Source organism: Girardinichthys multiradiatus, chromosome 7 (genome assembly GCF_021462225.1).
Source record: "Girardinichthys multiradiatus isolate DD_20200921_A chromosome 7, DD_fGirMul_XY1, whole genome shotgun sequence".
NCBI classification, from domain to species: domain Eukaryota; kingdom Metazoa; phylum Chordata; class Actinopteri; order Cyprinodontiformes; family Goodeidae; genus Girardinichthys; species Girardinichthys multiradiatus.
The window spans coordinates 268,220-290,564 of NC_061800.1; the positions used below are offsets into that span (position 1 = coordinate 268,220).

Sequence of the window (22,345 nt, forward strand, 5' to 3'; positions counted from 1 at the left end):
ACCCCTGGTGGTGTCTAAGCAACAGTTGATACACCTAGTGGAGACAAGTCTAACCCCATCAAACCTGTATGTGTTGATTTAGAGAAAAGAGAGAGAAACAACAACAGCCTGAAGCACAGCAGAAAATTCTGTCTAACATCATCTGAATCAGTTAATGTACACCCTAAGCGTTGATTTTCTTCGTCTGTCTTCTCTGCCCCCTGAGCGACATCCATCCCCAAGTCTTTTGGCAGGTTCAGCTACCTGAAAAGGAGCTGCGTGAAGCTGACACCCCACCCACTTGAAAAATTCCAGCAAATAGACAGAATGGTTAGTGCTTCGTTTGTGCAGGTTTGTGCCGTTAAAATTTTTGTTTGTGCTGTTTTGGTTTCTGAGATATTAAAGATTATTTTTTAGGTCATCCAGAGGTCACCATCCCCCCATTTTACTCTGAATTGAACCAGAGTGGGCTCATTTTTTAGTGCTTCGTTTGTGCAGGTTTGTGCCGTTAAAATTTTCATTTGTGCTGTTTTAATTTCTGAGATATTATAAGGTTTAATTTCGGCCGATGACGTCACCATCCCCCCATTTTACTCCGAATTGAACCGGAGTGGGCTCATTTTTTAGTGCTTCGTTTGTGCAGGTTTGTGCCGTTAAAATTTTCATTTGTGCTGTTTTAATTTCTGAGATATTATAAGGTTTAATTTCGGCCGATGACGTCACCATCCCCCCATTTTACTCCAAATTGAACCGGAGTGGGCTCATTTTTTAGTGCTTCGTTTGTGCAGGTTTGTGCCTTTAAAATTTTCGTTTGTGCTGTTTTAATATCTGAGATATTATAAGTTTTAATTTCGGCCGATGACGTCACCATCCCCCCATTTTACTCCGAATTGAACCGGAGTGGGCTCATTTTTTAGTGCTTCGTTTGTGCAGGTTTGTGCCGTTAAAATTTTTGTTTGTGCTGTTTTAATTTCTGAGATATTATAAGGTTTAATTTCGGCCGATGACGTCACCATCCCCCCATTTTACTCCGAATTGAACCAGAGTGGTCTACCTTTTTAATGCTGTTTGTGCCGCTTTTATGTACAAGCTATATAATTTTCTTTCAGGCGATCACTGACGACTTAAATCGATGACGTCTATGGCCTGCGCTGAACATCATCACCACCAAGCAAGCAGTTATTAATTTCGTGTTTTTCTTTCATCATGCAAGTTAAATTGTGTTTTTATCCGATGTTGTAAAATGTATGCCTTGTTATAGTGTTTTGCACTTCATTCCTTAATAAAGATTATGAAACTTTTTTGGTCTCAAAGAAATTTGCTTTAAATATGTCTACTAAGTCACCAATACATTTATCTTTCTACACAGTAATTCAATATTATCCTCTCACAAATGGGGACAAATCCACCAGCTGCAGCTACACATTCCTTGCCCAAAACCTGACATGGTCTGCGACCACTATGATGTAATGTTTATAATTTCAATAACTGTTCTGTGTTACTGTTGTGGTTTTAATAATCTAATTCAGCTCGTGTACGCTGGACAAAAGCGGAAGTGCGAGTAGGTCATTGGCTCAAAGTTCATAACCAAGTAATTTACTTTTTGTTTAAATAAAATTTTTAAATGCGTCAAGCATTAATTTCTAATTTCTGACATTAAATGTAAGAATTTTTAAAAGCGCTTGGCAACTTTGATATACTAAGTTCTCACACAATGTCATAGGGATTGGCTCCACCCACGTACTGACCCCCACCACTGACCTTGTTTTGGCGGTAATTTAAATGTTTTACTACACTTGTACAAGGTAAGTGAGCTAATAATGTTTAGGTTTTAGATAAAACACTGTTTTTTAAAAGTCCAGACTTTAAAAAAATATTGAAACAAAGATTCTGCAAGGCTTCATTTTGCAGCTATTCCATTCATTTTTAGTCATCGATGTTTAGGCACATCAGTTGACTCCACAGAACTAAGACACGTTTTTAAAGTTGAACAGATACTTCAATTGAAAATTCACAAGACAAGTAGTAGTAAAAAATTCAACATTTAAAATAAAATAAAAACATACTATAATTACAACACAGCATAAATGGCTTACAGATTTGAGAGAACAATTTAAACTGAGTTTTTGAGTTGTGATAGAATGCTGAAATATCAATGTTTTGTGGCTTTGGGAGATTATATAGGCCAGAATAATATTTTGATTAATGCTAATCAAAGCCTTTTCGTTCTTTAACTAGATGCCTCGACAGCCATCAATAGACAGGGATTCCCTTATTGCAGTTCTCTGCACTTCCAAAGAGGCTATCCTTCTTAATGGCAAAATAGCCACTCCAGCTGCCACTATTTGGACAGAATTAAGTCAGCAGCTGGAAAACAAGATGTCTCCAAAAGCCCTGTACACTTTTGTAAAATCTAACAGACACAACATCTGGTCATGTTTGGAGATCAGTGAGCAGGAAAGTGATCGTGAGAGCAGTGTGGACACAGAGTTTGACTCAGGCTCCATTTCTCCTGGACAAGACGACTGCTCAGGTTTTCAGCTTGAAGTTCCTTTGAGGAATGGATCAAATTTGTACCTGAGAAAGTGGAATATAATGACAAGTTTTCATCATCTGGCAAAAGGGAATATATGATTTTGAAGCCTGGCACTTGGAGTCATGTAATTAACCATCTGATTTGGAAAAAGATCAAAAGCACATGTACATTTGTGTTCCAGAGAGCAAAGGTTTATCCAACTGTCACAAGCAACTACATAGATATCAAAGGCTTCTGTAAAGAGTGTCAAGGCCATATTAAAATGACTTGTGTTAGAGAGCCAACGGTAAACAGCCCAATGCTGCTTCAGTGGTCCATCGAAGACATTGATATCTCCTTGCACACTGGGCAATCCAAGAGGTTCATGTCTGGAAACCTTCGTGCACAGATTTCAAAAGAACTGTGTGAGGGCAGGATGGAGCCGGCTGTATGGAGGTCAGCGAAGGCATCAGATTTGATGGATATTGGAGATGCTGAGCCAAGTCACCTTCCAAATTTGGCCACCCTACGAAAAGCTAAGCAGGAGAGAAGAGATTTGGAATTAGGTGACAAAGATCCCATTTTGTCTTTGCAGTTATTAAAATATAGCACACCTCACAGTGGTAGTATAAGAGACATTGGTCTAGACAAGTTCTTCTGCCACTATTGGAGTCAAACACAGCTACATGTGTATAAGGCATTGTCCAAAAAATGCCCCTCAGTAGTTTGGTTTGACGCAACTGGCTCAGTTGTGAGAAGACTGGTGAGACCAAATGGTACATCTGGCCACATCTTCTTATATCAAGGTGTTCTGACAGGGGACCACTGCTCAGTCCCAGTTGTGCAAATGCTGTCAGAGAGACACGACATTAATGCAATTGCAACATGGCTGACAGAATGGCTTCGTACAGGTGCTGCTATACCAAAGGAAGCCGTGAGTGACTTTTCTCTGGCTATTCTTGGTGCTCTGGTGAAGGCCTTCACTCCTTACCCCAATCTGAAGACATACATTAACGAATGCTTCCGTTTGCTACTTGGGAACCAGTCTGCAAAACTTCCTCCTTGTTTTATCAGGGTTGACGTGGCACACTGCATAAAGATGATCTGTCAGTGGGACTGCCTGAAAAACAAGTCACACCGTGTCAAATATTTCTTTGTCAGGGCAATAGCAAAGCTTCTTCAATCACAGTGCTTGGACCATGCAAAACAGCTAATACATGCCATCACTGTTGTGGCCCTCAGTGAGGCAGAGGGTGATGATAGTTCTGGAGTCCCTCTCGAATCAGAGATGTGCAAAAAATATCTAAAAACCCAGATCACAGAAGACTCCATCATCATTCCAGCTGAAGATCCAAATGAAATGCATCAAGTGGATTCTTTTGACGAGATCCAGACTGACCTACGCGGCTGGGTATCAAACATATGCGAGGAGAGCAGGTCACTCGCTGCAGCCAATGGGGATAGGGATAATATCCATTTCCTCCCTGATATTGTTCCACACATAATAAGACTAGCAAGTTACTTACCACTTTGGACAGGAGTAATGGTCCCCCTCTTCAAAAGCACCAACCTCACAGCAAGCTCAGCCACTGTTGAAGCAGAATTCAAAAATGTAAAGCATGGCCTTTTTAAACACGAGAACTTACCCATTCGAGTTGATCGCTTTATTTCTCATCATCTTTCCTTTATTGAAGGAAATATGCGGATTTGTTCTGCAAAAGCGAAAAATGATGAGGAAACATCTGGATTAGCAAAAGTTTCCGAAACAAACTCTGTATCCATGACTACCCACAGTGCTGAAGCCAAGACAAGAATGGATTCTCACCATTCTGTAGAATCCGATGAAACCACAAACATTCCTCCAACAGATGAAGACGTGGTTGAAAACTGGAGGGGACTAATTCTTCCACCCAAAAAAAGGAAGAGAACTTCTTATTTCACTTCCTGCACTGAATGGCTCCATGCAGATCCATCGTTTGGGGCAAAAAGAGTGAAAGTGGGACTATTAAAAAATGGAAACCTGCATCAACCGATTAGAGTTGGGAAATCAACAATCTCTGTTCTGAACACATGTGCATTTGATGCGTTTTGTCAGTGCTTATGCTGTGCTTTCTGTGACAGCTCAGCATTTCAAAATGTTGTCAGGAACAACAGTGACAACCCCATCTTGCTGCTGGTAAAAGCCATTGCTACAGATGGTGTGACCCCAAAGATCTATTTACAGAGGGCAGAGCTGCTTAGTGCAATGTTTGAAAAAATCCAGTTGAGGTCTGGTGCCCATCAAATCGATGCCCAGTGCAATATCTCCACGGTCATTGGAAAAACAATGAGAAATATATCCAGCGTTTATATCTCAAAACACTGCTCTTCACAGTTATGCCAGCTAAACAAAGGAACAACAAGGGAAGTACCATTTGTTTCTCCTGACATTTCTGTGCTGATGGACTCTGGCATGGCTCAGCTTGACATTTCAGTGGAAAATGGACTCTTCCTTCCGGAGTCTCCCTGCCTTCGCCCACTACCGAAGGAATCAGAATGTCCACTTGAATTCAAAACAGGAGCCAGCACCTCAGGAAAAATGCTCTGTGCTGGAACTGTTACTCACAGCTACAGCATTGGAGAAATAACATGGATTGACACTGACCTTGCAAACACAACTCAGTTTCCTTTGAGTGAATTTCCCCCCACTGTTGCTCTCCAAGGAAAGACATTCTCTTTGAGAGGAGTCATCGCTTTCAAGGGAAGCTTGACTAAAGATGGTCTGGGACATTACATTGCATACTGCCGAAGAGCTCCATGTGTGTGGGAGCTTTATGATGACCTGGCAAATATAGTGAAGACTGTGTCTGAAAAGAAGACAATACAACCACATGCAGTGTTATACACAGCAGACTGAATGCTGTGAATCAACACATTTTGGGGGAAAATTTCTGAGAATCCCAGATCAAAAGGCAAATACATTTTGCCATGGTTTGATATTCCTGACCAGAAGTAGGTTCTATTTTAATGTTCTTTGTTACAAGTTCTTAGATGGTTAAGTATGCCATATTTTGCCTGTGGTGATTTATAACATAAAGTTAATTTTCCAAATCAGAAGTGTTTATTCTTCTTTGAAAGTATAATGTAGATTACATTTTCAAACAGTAACTTGGTTATGCGTGATCTCAGAAGTCATAGTTATCTCTCTCAATTAATTAGAATAGAAAACCTTTATTGTTCCACAATAGGAACATTTGAGTGTGTCAGCACCAAACCATAAGGCAATGAAAGTACACAGGTTCATATTTATCTAAAAAAGTAGAAAACTTACCCAAACTAGAAGCTATAAGAAACAAAGTGCAAAAAACAATCACAAAAAGGCTGAAAGGGATTTACAATAAAAGAGAGGAAAAATACAATACTGTGCAGTTATCAGTAAGGTATAGGTTATATATATTAAATTAGGCGTGCAGAACAATCAGGTGACAGTGGTGACAGCATTTATGTAAACACTTGATCAGATAAAAACTTGATCAGATAAAAACTTCAATATTGGCATGAAAGTAGAAAACCTATTGTTTGTTGGAAGCAGTGATGGTTAGTCTATAAAGTCTAACAGCAGCCCTGATCTGCAAAAAAGTACTTTTGTCCACTTAAGGTAAAGCTTCACTTAGGCTAAAGTACCTCTCCATGTCTTTACTAGCTTCATGCATGGGATGGGAAATACTGTCCAACTATGAATATATTGGTCATGTGCCCACCTCATGGTGGTGATGATGTTCAGCGCAGGCCATAGACGTCATCGATTTAAGTCGTCAGTGATCGCCTGAAAGAAAATTATATAGCTTGTACATAAAAGCGGCACAAACAGCATTAAAAAGGTAGACCACTCCGGTTCAATTTGGAGCAAAATGGGGGGATGGTGACCTCTGGATGACCTAAAAAAATATATTATTTAATATCTCAAGAACCAAAACAGCACAAACGAAAATTTTAACGGTACAAACCTGCACAAACGAAGCACTAAAAAATGAGCCCACTCCGGTTCAATTCGGAGTAAAATGGGGGGATGGTGACGTCATCGGCCGAAATTAAACCTTATAATATCTCAGAAATTAAAACAGCACAAACGAAAATTTTAACGGCACAAACCTGCACAAACGAAGCACTAAAAAATGAGCCCACTCCGGTTGAATTCGGAGTAAAATGGGGGGATGGTGACGTCATCGGCCGAAATTAAAACTTATAATATCTCAGATATTAAAACAGCACAAACGAAAATTTTAATGGCACAAACCTGCACAAACGAAGCACTAAAAAATGAGCCCACTCCGGTTCAATTCGGAGTAAAATGGGGGGATGGTGACGTCATCGGCCGAAATTAAACCTTATAATATCTCAGAAATTAAAACAGCACAAATGAAAATTTTAACGGCACAAACCTGCACAAACGAAGCACTAAAAAATGAGCCCACTCCGGTTGAATTCGGAGTAAAATGGGGGGATGGTGACGTCATCGGCCGAAATTAAAACTTATAATATCTCAGATATTAAAACAGCACAAACGAAAATTTTAAAGGCACAAACCTGCACAAACGAAGCACTAAAAAATGAGCCCACTCCGGTTCAATTTGGAGTAAAATGGGGGGATGGTGACGTCATCGGCCGAAATTAAACCTTATAATATCTCAGAAATTAAAACAGCACAAATGAAAATTTTAACGGCACAAACCTGCACAAACGAAGCACTAAAAAATGAGCCCACTCCGGTTCAATTTGGAGTAAAATGGGGGGATGGTGACGTCATCGGCCGAAATTAAAACTTATAATATCTCAGAAATTAAAACAGCACAAACGAAAATTTTAACGGCACAAACCTGCACAAACGAAGCACTAAAAAATGAGCCCACTCCGGTTCAATTCGGAGTAAAATGGGGGGATGGTGACCTCTGGATGACCTAAAAAATAATCTTTAATATCTCAGAAACCAAAACAGCACAAACAAAAATTTTAACGGCACAAACCTGCACAAACGAAGCACTAACCATTCTGTCTATTTGCTGGAATTTTTCAAGTGGGTGGGGTGTCAGCTTCACGCAGCTCTGAAAAGGTGAGTCTTAAAATGAAATATATGAAATCATATGTTCATACCGGGCCGATTACGCCCAATCGTAGGTAATCATCAACTACTATTACTATCATTAAAACAGGCCACATAGTGGTTTAATCAAATGGATCTTAGTCAAAAATATTTCATCATGATCAAAAACAATGTACCTGTTTAGTACAATTAGAAAACTTTTTAGTTTAAACCAGCCTCCATTTATTACTTAACATGTCCTAAAAATCAACCTATGGAGAGGTGAACACTCGTACTCGTCGTCTTCCGCTTGAGGTGAACACATAACTAAACATAACCTGGGAGGTTCTATTAATACTTTCATTCATGCTTAACTAATTTCATTTAATCAATCTGTCATTAACTTATCTGGTACATCATTCATACCATTAAATCAAATATTCTGATTAATATCAACATTATTTATTAAGTCACAGAAATCACTGTAAAGGATATCGGGTCAGACAGCGGGCCCCCTTTTCACTTATGGGTTGTCCTCTGTCAATCCAGTGAGCCTGATCACGGCCCCCTCTTTCTTACACCCTTGATTTGAGGGGCCCGACCCCTTAACCATCGGCATCTGACAGGCGGTTGTCACTCTCGGACCCCCTGAGTCCATGGTTGCAGTCATGCCCCTAAGGATGAGAGCCTAAGAATTGCGCCGCTCAAGGTGGCAGCAGGTTGGAGTAGCTCTGTTACTTTTGATTCTGATTTATTCTTTTTTGGGAACTATTCCTCTTGTGGTGGATACAGTTGATTTTTTGTTTGGATGACTGTCCACTCCGGTGTCGGATGCTGTGCAGCTTGGAGGATTTTTCTTGATACTTTCTATTTTTGAACATTTGTTATGATGCATTGCCATGGCAACGGGGTTGTTTCTTACAACCGGGAGCAGCTGATTAATATCTCAAAAGCTCAAATAATACTTCAACTACAACCCCAAATCCCTGATGAGTTGAAAAGGAGACGCCGTGGATGCAGAGCAGGAGCTAAGAGAAGAGAGAGAAGGAGGAAGTTCAAACCATCTCTTCCGTCGATTATGATGGGCAATGTGAGATCGTTGGGAAACAAGTTGGATGAACTCCAAGCCATACAAAGGACCCAGCCAGAGTACCGGGCATGCAGTATCATGTGTTTTACTGAGACATGGCTGCAGGATCATATCCCCGACTCCAGCGTCTCTCTGCCGGGCTTTTTAACCATACGAGCAGACAGAGACTTAAAGAGGAGCGGCAAATGTAAAGGAGGTGGACTGGCAGTACTTGTGAATAACAGATGGTGTAATCCAGGACATGTTACTGTGAAGTGTCATCTCTGCAGTCTAGATATTGAACTGTTGGCAATAAGTTTTCGTCCATATTATTTACCCAGAGAGTTCACCAGTGTTATTTTGGCAACAGTTTACGTTCCACCTTCTGCTGTTGCCGACACTGCATGTGATGCCATCAGCTCAGTTGTTGCTAAGCTACAGACACAAAACCCCAATGCTTTTGTGGCAATTTCTGGTGATTTTAACCATGCTTCACTCTCTGCTACACTTCCAACGTTTCAACAGTTTGCCAGCTGCTCTACCAGAGAAAACAAAACATTGGATTTGTTTTATGCAAATGTCAAGGACTCATACATCTCTACAGCACAACCTCCTCTAGGCAAATCAGATCACAATCTTGTTTTTCTCTGCTCAAAATATAAGCCCCTTGTTCAGAGGCAACCTGTAATAAAGAGGACTGTGAGAAAATGGTCACAGGAAGCTGAAGAAGCTCTGCAAGGTTGCTTTGAGGCTACAGACTGGGACGCACTGTGCCAGCCACATGGAGAGGACATCAATGCCATGACTGAGTGTGTAACCGACTATATAAACTTCTGTGTGGATAACATCATCCCCACCAGAACAGTGAGATGCTTCCCCAATAACAAACCTTGGATTACCAGTGACCTGAAGGACCTGCTTAACAAAAAAAAAAGAGCCTTCAGAGAGGGAGACAGAGAATTATTCAGGAGTTTACAGAAGCAACTTAAAGTCAAGATAAGAGACAGCAAGGAGGTGTACAAGAAGAAGTTGGAGACCAAGCTCCAGCAAAACAATATCAGAGATGTGTGGACAGGGATGAAGAAGATCACAGGCTTCAAGCAGAAGGATGATCAGACCGATGGAGGTCTGGACAGAGCCAATGAATTGAATACATTCTTCAATAGGTTCAGTTCAGAAACAAGCTTCGCATCCTCCTCTCCTGCTCACAGCCAAACAGACATCCCACCCTCCTTTGACCCACAGGACCCACAGCTGTCCAGTAACACCTCACATTTTTTATCTTCACCTCAGCCCTAGACCCTTCTACATGTTTGCCATCAACCATATCAGAAGATGCTGATGCTTCCTTTGCTTTCCCCTTCCACCTGTGTGTCTCAAGAAGTCAGGTGAAGAGACAACTGGAGAGACTGAATAGGAATAAGGCTGCAGGTCCAGATCATGTCAGCCCTAGAGTCCTGAAGGCCTGTGCAGAGCAGCTCTGTGGGATTCTGCAGCACCTCTTCAATTTTAGCCTGGCCCAGAAGAAGGTTCCGGTGTTGTGGAAGACCTCCTGTCTTGTTCCGGTACCAAAGAAAACTCACCCATCAGTCCTCAATGACTATAGACCTGTTGCCATGACATCTCACATCATGAAGGTCCTAGAGAGACTCCTGTTGGCCCACCTGAGTAAGCAAACAGTAAACTATCAGGACCTCCTTCAGTTTGCTTATCGCTGTGGAGTTGGAGTTGAAGATGCCATCATACACCTGCTTCAACAAACCCACTGTCATCTGGACAAAGCCAGCAGCACTGTGAGGATCATGTTCTTTGATTTCTCCAGTGTATTTAATACAATCCAACTTGATTTGCTTTGTCAGAAACTCCAGAAGACTCAGGTGGAGGCCTCAACAATCTCCTGGATTAAAGACTACCTGACAAACAGACCACAGTTTGTGAGACTGAAGGGTTGTGAGTCTAACCAGGTAGTCAGCAGCACAGGAGCACCACAGGGGACTGTACTCTCACCATTCCTTTTCACTCTGTACACCTCAGACTTCCAGTACAAGACAGACTCCTGTCATCTGCAGAAATACTCGGATGATTCTGCAGTCGTGGGGTGGATCAGAGATGGACAAGAAGCTGAGTACAGGAAGGTGATGGACCACTTTGTGGCATGGTGTGGAAACAATCATCTCATGTTGAACATGACTAAAACAAAGGAGATGATTGTAGATTTTAAGAGAAACAGGAATAAGTCAAAAACTATTTCCATCTTGGGAGAAGAAGTGGAGGTGGTGGAGGAGTATAAATACCTCGGTGTTCACCTGGACAACAGACTAGAGTGGAGATGCAACTGTGAAGCCATCTACAAGAAGGGACAGAGCAGACTGTACTTCCTGAGGAAGCTTAGGTCCTTTGGTGTTTGCAGCAAGATGCTGCATATCTTCTATAAGTCTGTTGTGGAGAGTGTGATCTCTTCTACCATCATCTCCTGGGGAAGCAGCATCAGAACCAGGGACTTAAAAAAGCTCAACAAGCTGATAAAAAAGGCTGGCTCTGTTCTGGGGACTCCTCTGGAACCTCTGGAGATCATTGTGGAAAGACGGATTCTTCATAAAATGAAGAACATTATGGAGAACTCTGAGCATCCTTTTCATGAGACTGTCCTACAACAACAGTGTCTTCAGTCAGAGGCTTCTTCAGATCTGCTGTAAGATGGAGCGCTACAGGAGATCCTTCCTGCCCACAGCCATCAGCATCTACAATGGCTCTTTGAAGAAACCTACATAATATGAGCTATAACAATATTTGATTTCCCTTTGGGATTAATAAAGTATTTTTGAATTGAATTGAATTGAATTGAATCCTCTTGTTTTAGTTTATCTTTGACTATGTGTTGCATCTTATGTGATATCAACAGTTATGTTGTGTAAGCTGTAGCAGTGAGCGGTGCGGCAGATGAGCAACAAGGACAGATATATTTAATTAAGGCAGGAAAGAGATGATTAGAAAAGGCCACAGAATCATACATCCATAACAACCCCCCTGTTGAGGTGGGAAAAACCCACCTCCCATCATTCAATGTGTCTGGAGCATATGGACCTAAGCTAGAATATGGGAGGCAGTTCCTTCCGTCTGTCGCGTAACTCCGGCCCCCCAAACGGAGTGCCATCTCTCTGGTAATGTCCTGCAACCCTCAGTGTGTGTACCCCCTCTGTTTCCTATGCTGATGTGTGTCTGCAATGTAAATGATTAAAACATTGCAAATAGTTGATAATGCCCTGTTGAAAAAGTTAAAACAACAAAAATAATAAAAACCTAGAAGCACAGTGGAAATGAGCAGCACAATGTGTATCAGTATATTGTAGACCCTGAATCGTAAACCCTGTTCAATTATCTGTTGCAGTTGTCTGGTCCTCTTCCTAGCACAGTATCATCATTTCTCCAGCACTTTGGTTTGGTTCCATGAGATCCACATCATCACTTGTCCTTAAATATTCAGTGGACAACATCAGTGTATGCTCTGGCACCACATCCATCTGATATTCTGGTAATCTCAAACCTCTGGTATCACTGGAACCAATCGCCCGATCAATACACCTGAGGATGAGAGCTTGAATACACGTTGCACAACAGCAAACACAACCTGCGATCACCACAACAGTCAATGACGTGAATATACTCACCAGTAGGTTTCCCCATTTTCCAAACCACGTCTCAAACATGTTTGTGAATTGTTCATCGATTCCTGAGTGTGATTTTAATTCAATGGATAGTGATTACAATTCTTTTAGGGCCTTCTTTAGAGATCCATCAGGTGCTGTAATCGTTGGGGATAAAAGAACAACAAGCCTCTCCAAAACACACAAACTTCTTCTTTTGCTAGGATCATATCCAAAGCTATTCTAATTTGACAAGAAATAATTTCAACATCCTGGTTACACAGCCTTCAGCTGTCTCTCCTGTTTTGCCTTGGTGTCATTTAAAAGATTAGAATCGGTTCTAACAGGAAGCAGTTTGTATTCTAGCAGACATATCAAATTCAAAAACACATTTTCTGAAAGGTTCCCCCTGACGAAGTAGGCCAATCGGTGTCAGGGCGTCCTGGAGGGAGAGGGTAACCAGGGCACAGCTTTCCTGTCCAGTCAATAGCAATTATTATTAATTATTAAAGCAATTATTACCCATAAATCAGTTCTGCTCAGCAGCAAGTAAACTTTCAAGGCCTTGTATCAAGATAATTTACAATCTAAGTTGCAAACAACACCATCTATAAATAAATAACTCAGAAGCAAACAGGAGGTTATAATTTCTATTCATGAAGTTATTCAAATTGATTAAATAATTGAACACTCATTCAACCCTTCATGCAATTTATTCCACAATTTCCCACATTCACAGAAGTAAACATTTGTTTGTTAATTATTCACAGTTTTACTTTAGAAATCCTTCTCCTCTCTGTGATTTTTGATTTTGTGAAATTTACCAGGACATCCTCCTTCAAGCTTTAACCCAACAAATATAATTTTTATTGTTTAATCTTTATCACGTTCCCTCTGTTGAAGTAACCCAGCCCACTCAATCATTTATGAAACAGGTTCCACATAATAGTATTTTGTTAGTTGAAAGCAAAAAGATGAGTTAATCTTACCTTTTGACGTTATGGTTACTGGAATAAATTAATTTAGTTTCACAAGCACATTTTTGATGTGTTAGCTGGAAATGAAATGTTAAGTCAAAAGATATCCAATCGAACCTATTCACATGTTCTTCCTCAGGTGCTTTCTGCTATATGATCTGCTGACCTTAGTTTTGTTCTCATCCAGAGCTCCATTTGTTTCTCCTGTTGGTTCTTTGGTTAGAGCCTCCTGTGTTTTATGAGACCAAAAACTTTACAACAGAATAAAATCTTTGAACATGTCAGTTGCTCTCTCTGTGAATCCAGACTGGGTTCACACCCCGACTGAAGAGAGGAGGTGAAAGGTCAGGGTATGGTTCTTCCTGTCAGCAGCTGATAGAGAGTTAAACCCATGAGCTCAGTGGGTGATGATCTGATGTAAAACATCACCAAGGGCAGCGCATCTTCAGCGCACTTCATTTTTGTATCAGCGCAAACTTTAGCTAATCATTTTTTGATTGTGTGATTATCTCTCTCAGCCGACCTGGTGAACGTGTCAAGCATTTCTACATCCTTTCACTCTGTTGTCAGAACCCATAAAATTAATAACAGTTTCCTTTAGGGCCTGTTGGGAACAGGAAATGTTCCAGTACCTGGTTTCAAGAAAATCTTATATGTAGATAATATAATAGAGTCATCTTCTTAACTTTTATCCAAAAATCAACCTACTTTTCAAGCCATTGATAATTTAATTATATCTACCTAAATTAGACCATTATGGTCCTTCCACGTAACCTCTACCCCCAATACTAGATAAAGTAATTTGCATATTCTGTACAATCTTAATCATACCATTATTCAGTTATTCATTCCTGTTAAACATTTGATCACAATAACCAGTCATTTCTTCCCAATATATCCATTTCCATTTTTCCATCCTATGATCATTATTATTTCTTTTTGTTTTCTCTGAAGTCTAAAGGTTAGTCAGACAAACATTGAAACAGAAATTTAGACAAACATTTAAGACACACAACACATGCCGGCTTCAGCCTCCCCTCTTAAAGAAGTTTGTTGCCAAATCTTTTACCATCAAATTATTCAACCAGAACCCTATGGCAGAATGACAGGTTCTATTTGGTTTTGTTCCCATCCCAAAGAGAATTTAGATCCACTTTCACCTCAAGAAAATTCATAAGAAATTTAAGTTTTCACCCTCTGAAACTAAAACCCAGAAAATTGTTCTAACTTGTGAGCATCTGAACACATATAGGGAACACCGACATTAGAGAAAAACTAATGAAAAACAAACTGGTGCGCTCTAAAATGTTCTTTAGTTGTCCGAACACAACTATGAATCAAAACCCAGAACAAAAATGAGCTCACAGAAACTAAAACATACTATTTGATCCATGAACCTTTCACTCATGTGGCCCACATCATTCATCATCCATACCTTGGACCTTCATTCATTCCTGTCACACTCTTCTCAACCACACGTTTTCAACCCTCAAACACAATCTTTTGATTCCTATTGTTCCTGAACCCCAGAGATCTCATGTTCTAAGTAATAATGTGTCAATGGACCCATTTGTCAGGCTGGTCCCAGCCACCTTCTCAAGTCTTCTTCACCCAGGAGAAAAATATATGTTTAGGGTTTATTGCTCACATCAACAGGCAATATAGTGGAACGACTCTTCATCAACCTTTCCAGAGAAATCATGAGTATTGTGATCGGCAATGCCTGAAAATAACCAGTTTGATCATACAGCCATCCCAGTACAACAAATGAACACAAACAAGAAATCACAAACTTGGGTAGTGAAATCAACATTTTTCTTTCGCCATCTTCCTTTCACAACAGGTAATCATATTTGTACATTGTTATTTCCATTATTATTATATACAACCCCTCCTTGAACCGTCACCTTAACGTGGTGGAGGGGTTTGAGTGCTCAAATGATCCTAGAGGCTATGTTGTCTGGGGCCTAAATGCCCCTGGTAGGGTCTCCCATGGCAAACAGGTTCTAGGTGATGGGTCAGACAAAGAATGGTTCAAGAACCCCTCATGAAGAACACAATATCGAGGCACGTGACGTCGCCCGGTACGGCGGAGCCGGGGTCCCACCCTGGAGCCAGGCCTGGGGTCGGGACTCGTCGGAGAGCGCCTGGTGGCCGGGTTGCTCCTCGCGGGACCCGGACCCGAACGAGAGACGCGAGGCCATCCTCCAGTGGGCCCACCACCTGCAGGGGGAACCGTGAGGGACCGGTGCAAAGAGGATTGGGTGGCGGACGAAGGTGGAGACCTCAACGGCCCGATCCCCGGATGCTTAGGCTGGCTCTAGGGACGTGGAATGTCACCTCGCTGGGGGGGAAGGAGTCTGAGCTTGTGCGGGAGGTCGAGAGATATCGACTAGAAATAGTCGGGCTCGCCTCCACGCACAGCGTGGGCTCTGGAACCCATCTCCTTGAGAGGGGTTGGACTCTCTTCTACTCTGGAGTGGCCCACGGGGAGAGGCGGCGGGCTGGTGTGGGTTTGCTTGTTGCCCCCCAGCTCAGCCGTCTCGTGTTGGGGTTTACCCCAGTGGATGAGAGGGTTGTATCCCTGCGCCTTCGGGTTGGGGAGAGGTCTCTGACTATCATTTCAGCCTACGGGCCGAGTGGTAGTGCAGAGTACCCTGCCTTCTTGGCGTCCCTGTCGGGGGTGCTGGATAGTGCCCCTCCCGGGGACTCCATTATTCTGCTGGGGGACTTCAACGCCCACGTGGGGAACGACAGTGACACCTGGAGAGGCGTGATCGGGAGGAATGGCCTCCCCGATCTGAATCCGAGTGGTGTTTTGTTATTGGACTTCTGCGCTAGTCACGGATTGTCCATAACGAACACCATGTTCAAACATAAGGGTGTCCATCAGTGCACTTGGCACCAGGACACCCTAGGCAGGAGGTCGATGATCGACTTTGTTGTCGTATCATCAGACCTTCGGCCGCATGTTTTGGACACTCGGGTGAAGAGAGGGGCTGAGCTGTCCACTGATCATCACCTGGTGGTGAGTTGGATCCGCTGGAGGAGGAGAAAGCCGGACAGACTCGGCAGGCCCAAGCGCATAGTGAGGGTCTGCTGGGAACGCCTGGCGGAGCCCTCGGCCAGGGATGTATTCAACTCCCACCTCCGGGAGAGCTTCGACCAGATCCCGGGGGATGTTGGAGACATAGACTCAGAGTGGACCATGTTCTCTGCATCTATTGTCGATGCTGCTGCCCATAGCTGCGGCCGTAAGGTCTGCGGTGCCTGTCGTGGCGGCAATCCCAGAACCCGGTGGTGGACACCGGCAGTAAGGGATGCTGTTAAGCTGAAGAAGGAGTCCTATCGGCTGTGGTTGGCTTGTGGGACTCCTGAGGCGGCTGACGGGTACCGTGAGGCCAAGCGTGCTGCGGCCCGGGCTGTGGCAGAGGCAAAAACTCGGGCCGGGGAAGAGTTCGGTGAGGCCATGGAGAAGGACTACCGGTTGGCCTCGAAGCGATTCTGGCAAACCGTCCGACGCCTCAGGAGGGGGAAGCAGTGCTCTGCCAACACTGTTTATAGTGGGGGCGGGAGACTGCTGACCTCGACTGAGGACATTATCGGGCGGTGGAAGGAGTACTTCCAGGATCTCCTCAATCCTGCCATCACGCATTCCGTGGTGGAAACAGAGGCTGGGGACTCGGGGTTGGACTCTTTCATCACCCAGGCTGAAGTCACCGAGGTGGTTAAAAAGCTCCGCGGTGGCAAGGCTTCGGGGGTGGATGAGATCCGCCCTGAGTACCTCAAGTCTCTGGATGTTGTAGGGCTGTCATGGTTGACACGCCTCTTCAACATTGTGTGGCGGTCGGGGACAGTGCCTCTGGACTGGCAGACTGGGGTGGTGGTCCCCCTTTATAAGAAGGGGGACCTGAGGGTGTGTTCCAACTACAGGGGGATCACACTCCTCAGCCTCCCTGGTAAGGCCTACGCCAGGGTATTGGAGAGGAGAGTCCGACCGATAGTCGAACGTCGGCTTCAGGAGGAACAGTGTGGTTTTCGTCCCAGCCGTGGAACACTGGACCAGCTCTATACCCTCTACAGGGTGCTCGAGGGTTCATGGGAGTTTGCCCAACCGGTTCACATGTGTTTTGTGGACCTGGAGAAGGCATTCGACTGTGTCCCTCGTGATGCCCTGTGGGGGGTGCTCCAGGAGTATGGAATCGGGGGCCCTTTATTAGGGGCCATCCGGTCCCTGTACGAGCGGAGCAGGAGTTTGGTCCGCATTGCCGGCACTAAGTCGGACCTGTTCCCAGTGCATGTTGGACTCCGGCAGGGCTGCCCTTTGTCGCCGGTCCTGTTCATAACTTTTATGGACAGGATTTCTAGACGCAGCCAAGGGCCGGAGGGGGTCTGGTTTGGGGACCAGTGGATTTCGTCTCTTCTTTTTGCGGATGACGTGGTCCTGCTGGCCCCCTCTAGCCAAGACCTACAGCATGCGCTGTGGCGGTTCGCAGCCGAGTGTGAAGCGGCTGGGATGAGGATCAGCTCCTCCAAGTCCGAGGCCATGGTACTCGACCGGAAAAGGGTGGCTTGTCCTCTTCAGGTTGGAGGGGAGTTCCTGCCTCAAGTGGAGGAGTTTAAGTATCTCGGGGTCTTGTTCACGAGTGAGGGAAGAATGGAGCGGGAGATCGACAGACGGATCGGTGCAGCTGCCACAGTAATGGGGGCGCTGTGCCGGTCCATTGTGGTGAAGAGAGAGCTGAGCCGAAAAGCAAAGCTCTCAATTTACTGGTCGGTCTACGTTCCTACCTTCACCTATGGCCATGAACTTTGGGTCATGACCGAAAGAACGAGATCACGGATACAAGCGGCTGAAATGAGCTTCCTCCGTAGGGTGGCCGGGCACTCCCTTAGAGATAGGGTGAGGAGCTCGGCCATCCGGGAGGGGCTCGGAGTAGAGCCGCTGCTCCTCCACATCGAGAGGAGCCAGTTGAGGTGGCTCGGGCATCTATACCGGATGCCTCCTGGACGCCTTCCTCGGGAGGTGTTCCAGGCACGTCCCACCGGGAGGAGGCCCAGGGGACGGCCCAGGACACGCTGGAGGGACTATGTCTCTCGGCTGGCCTGGGAACGCCTTGGGCTCCCCCTGGAGGAACTGGAGGAGGTGTCTGGAGAGAGGGACGTCTGGGCGTCTCTGCTGAGTCTGCTGCCCCCGCGACCCGGTCCTGGATAAGCGGAAGACGACGAACGAACGAACGAACGATTATATACAAAGAAGACAAAAATAAATGACATTCCAGTCTTGCTGTGTACCAGCTTATTAAGGAGTAAAATAAGATAAAAAGCAAATAGATTAGTTATAAACAGAATCATTTCATTCAGAAAAAGGAAAGTATAGCCTACCTTTGTAGCACCTGGTGGTCTGACACAAAAACTATGGATACTTGGCCTCTTGTCACTCTTCTTGTAGCATCAAGTAGTGAAAGTTGAAAAATTAATCTGTACTTCTGCCTACCTCAATAAACCTATTTATGCATAAATAATCACTCTGACATCTAAACATTATAAGTTAAGTTTTCAGTCCAACTTTCCTTTCATTTTCTTATCCATCCTTCTATTCTTACCTCTGTTATTTGATTTTGCATCACTGCAATGTTCCTCCTTATGTACAGCATCCTGAGTGCCTTGTTGCTGAAAAGCTCTATATAAATAAATTTGACTTGACATAAATCCCTATGTACAATTCGCCTGGCATTTTATTGCTTTTAATTCCATCAATTAAATTAACTGTATGATTTAATGCAACTACCACTTTTGGTGAAAACCAAGTTTTAATATATCACATTAATTTTAATCTTGTCAGAAGGTAATGGTAGATTTATTCTGTTCAAATTATATAAAGTTAACAGCATTTTTCCTCCTGCTGAAAGTCTTAAATGAGTGAAAGTTTTTCCAAGTTTTATCGCTGCAATTAATTGTTGTAAAGTTTTCGAGTTATCATCCTTTGGAGTCAGATAAAATCTGAGTCTAACTGGTCGAATTAAAATCCTAGATTTAATATTGTTTAAAAGCCTGTTGCCTTAAATTGTCCCATTATCGTTCTGACAATGTTTTTCCCTTCCAGCTCGTAAAAGAGTTTTCACACAACTGGTGCTGCTGATCCTAGAACACGCAGATGTTATTTATGGCCATGCCACAGAAACTAATCTTCATCCCCTCAAACTTTGAAATACTCTGTATTTAGAAATACTTAATCCAATTTAATTCACAATATGGCCTGAGAAATACTGATCAGTTATCTTTATGTGTTTTACACCAATAATTTGGAAAATTAGACGTTTTGCATTTCAGTTTAAAGCTTCATCAGCTTGAATACTTTGCCTCACTTACTTACTGTATCACTGTTATTCATATTTACTTTATTGTAAAACATCTTTCTCTTGCTTTCAGTAAGAATAAAGGTTCATTTATTCTGGACTTAATCCTCACAGAGATGTTCGCATGAACTCTGTATGTGTATGTTGTCTTATTTTGTGTCTTGTGATGTGTGTCATGCAGTTTCTATGCTGGTGGCTGTGATTTTGGTTGTGTGTGACTATGTGGTTGTGAGAGTGTATTTGTGTGTGTGTGTATTCTTGAGAATGTTGTGGGTATTCCTGTGTGATTTTATTTCATATTTGTTTGATTCGTTTTACAGAACATCTTCTGTTCTGCAAGGACCCTGTCAAAAATTAGATGGTACATTTCAAGGGGTCACCCTTGAAATAATCAGGTGTCAGTGCTGCCAATTATACCTTTTATTTCTTTCCATACATAATATGGGCCATGATAGGGTTAAATAAAGTCAAAATCAGGTCGAAGGACATTGGGTCTGCTCTACAAATGTTTCTGTTTGGCCCTGATAAAGCTGCTCCCTCGTAATCATATGGTTCCATAACAATGTTTGTGGTATTCATCAGCAAGATTATAACGGCTCTGAATGTTCTATTCTAATCTAGCTTTATTTAGATCTATCTATATTTTCTAATGCAGTAAGTCCTTATTATATTTAAGAATGGGGTCACTTCTAATAATGCGAAGTGCTAATTTCATTAGTTCTAGTGCTTATTTTAATCTCTTTCCATACCTCAATAGGTCTCTTTCTGTGTGTAGTGTAGGCATCAGAAAGGGTCAGAGTATTGTGTTCATTTAATTGTGAATGTAAGTATTAAATCTGAACCATACATACCATTTTTTTAAAATCTTGTTCAATTACATTTAACTGTAACTGAGTCTTGTGGAAAACGTATCCGTTTAGAAGGCTAAATGAATTTGATGAACACAAAAATGAAGGACACATTATGTCTTATAATCTTAGTTTGTCTTGCCCTGTTTTATAAACACACTGTACAGTTTCCTTTTAATCACACTTTGTATTTATTTCAAGTAACTAAAGTTTGTTTCATTTAGCTAAAGTTTTGTTCATTTAGTCCAGTCCAGTAATTCTGTTAAGGTGCATTTCATCCTGTGTTAAATTTGAGAATAATTTGATCATTCTGAACCTGGCTGGAAAAAGTCAAACCATCTGTTAAAATCATGTTTTGAGGGGAGAGATTGTCCCTTTCTGGCACTTCCTTTCATGTTATCATAAAGAACTGACCTAATATTATTATGGTACTGTTGGATCAGACCTGCTCTTGTAGTCTCTAATTATTATTGTGATACCTTATTTAATAAATAACAGTGAGCGTCAGATAGTTTAAAATGTTTTCACCTTTCATGCAGGCGGTTCATGGCCAGGACTGCTTCTCCAGACCTAAAAACTCAGTCAGTCATTTTCTACCACTTATTCCATAGTGGGTTGCAGGGGAGCTGGTGCCTATCTCCAGCAGTCTATGGGCGAGAGGCAGGGTACACCCTGGACAGGTTGCCAGTCCATCACAGGGCAACACACAAACAACCAAGCACACACTCATTCATACACCTAAGGGCAATTTAGAGAGACCAATTAACCTAACAGGCATGTCTTTAGACTGGGAGGAAGCCAGAGTACCCGGTGAGAACCCACACATGCACGGGGAGAACATGCAAACTCCATGCAGAAAGATCCCCTGCTGGGAATCGAACCCAGGACCTTCTTGCTGTAAGGCAACAGTGCTACCAACTGCACCACTGTGCAGCCTACCTAAAAACTCAAAATTCCAAGTAGTTTCCTATCAGAAAACAATTTAAATTAAATGTATCCTGCAACATATCCCCTAATTTTTTACATAACATGAAACAGACATTCATTTCACAAAAACAGACAGACAAAATGGACAAACATTGGCCACATAAAGTTTGATTACACTTTAAATACAGCATTTTAAAGTGGAACCACTTTGTGTCACTTAATGATTAAAATTTATTTCTTACCCTTTTCTGGTGACTCGACAATTATTTCTGGGACCCAAACAAGCTCCATCAAACTGTTGTTTTAACTTGTTAAAGCGTCTTTGTGGTTGAAACTTGCTAACATATTTCTCCTCCCTGTATCCGAGCATTGCTCCTATAGAACAAGCAGGGAGCTTATTTTCTAGTGATTCTCTCAGTCATTCTCTCACTTCACACACACGTTCACACACTCTGGCCAACCAGGCGGTACAGCACCGTTTCCTGGTCCAAATGAGAGCTTATCTCATTATCTCTCAGACACCAAAGTTTATTCACAACAGTTTATTCAGTGAGCTAGGGTCTGTTAGCTTCACATGTAGCAGTCAAGGTCCGTCAGTCTAATGTGTCCCCCTTCACTTCCGTCTGCTCGCTGTTATGACACACACCTCCACACTGGCAAGTTAATGTTACTCTTTTATCTTTATACAGCTGTTTATTCACAGAGGAGCCAGCGGCTTTTAAATTTTTCTTATGGAAAAATTAGAGAGCTATCGAAACTCAAGACTCCTTCTCGGTGGTGGCTTTTGTGCTCTTTATGAGAGCAAACAGGAACCATCGAAACCTAAACCGAGGATGCGCATTTATCTCTGCGTGTTTTACTCACAAGGAGGTAAGCGGCTTTTAGGACTTTTAAGAAGTCCAAGGAGCTATCAAAACCTAATACTTTCCCCTTGGCGGCGCTTTCAAATTCTGTTAAGCGGAACTCAG

General features: G+C 42.7%; 1 long non-coding RNA gene across 4 annotated transcripts; it reads right to left on the minus strand.

The window, feature by feature from the left end:
- Positions 1–3,649: 3,649 nt before the first annotated feature.
- On the minus strand, positions 3,650–7,420 carry LOC124871609. Of its 4 annotated transcripts, none has more exons than XR_007039051.1 (5): positions 7,351–7,420; positions 5,139–5,340; positions 4,906–5,012; positions 4,021–4,083; positions 3,650–3,901 (listed from the first exon to the last, which is right to left on the minus strand). It is a non-coding gene; the product is annotated as an uncharacterized LOC124871609 (long non-coding RNA). The 4 variants fall into 4 exon arrangements; XR_007039050.1 differs by lacking the exon at positions 7,351–7,420 and adding an exon at positions 6,235–6,291; XR_007039052.1 differs by lacking the exon at positions 7,351–7,420 and adding an exon at positions 6,158–6,263.
- Between the last annotated feature and the right edge of the window lie 14,925 nt (positions 7,421–22,345).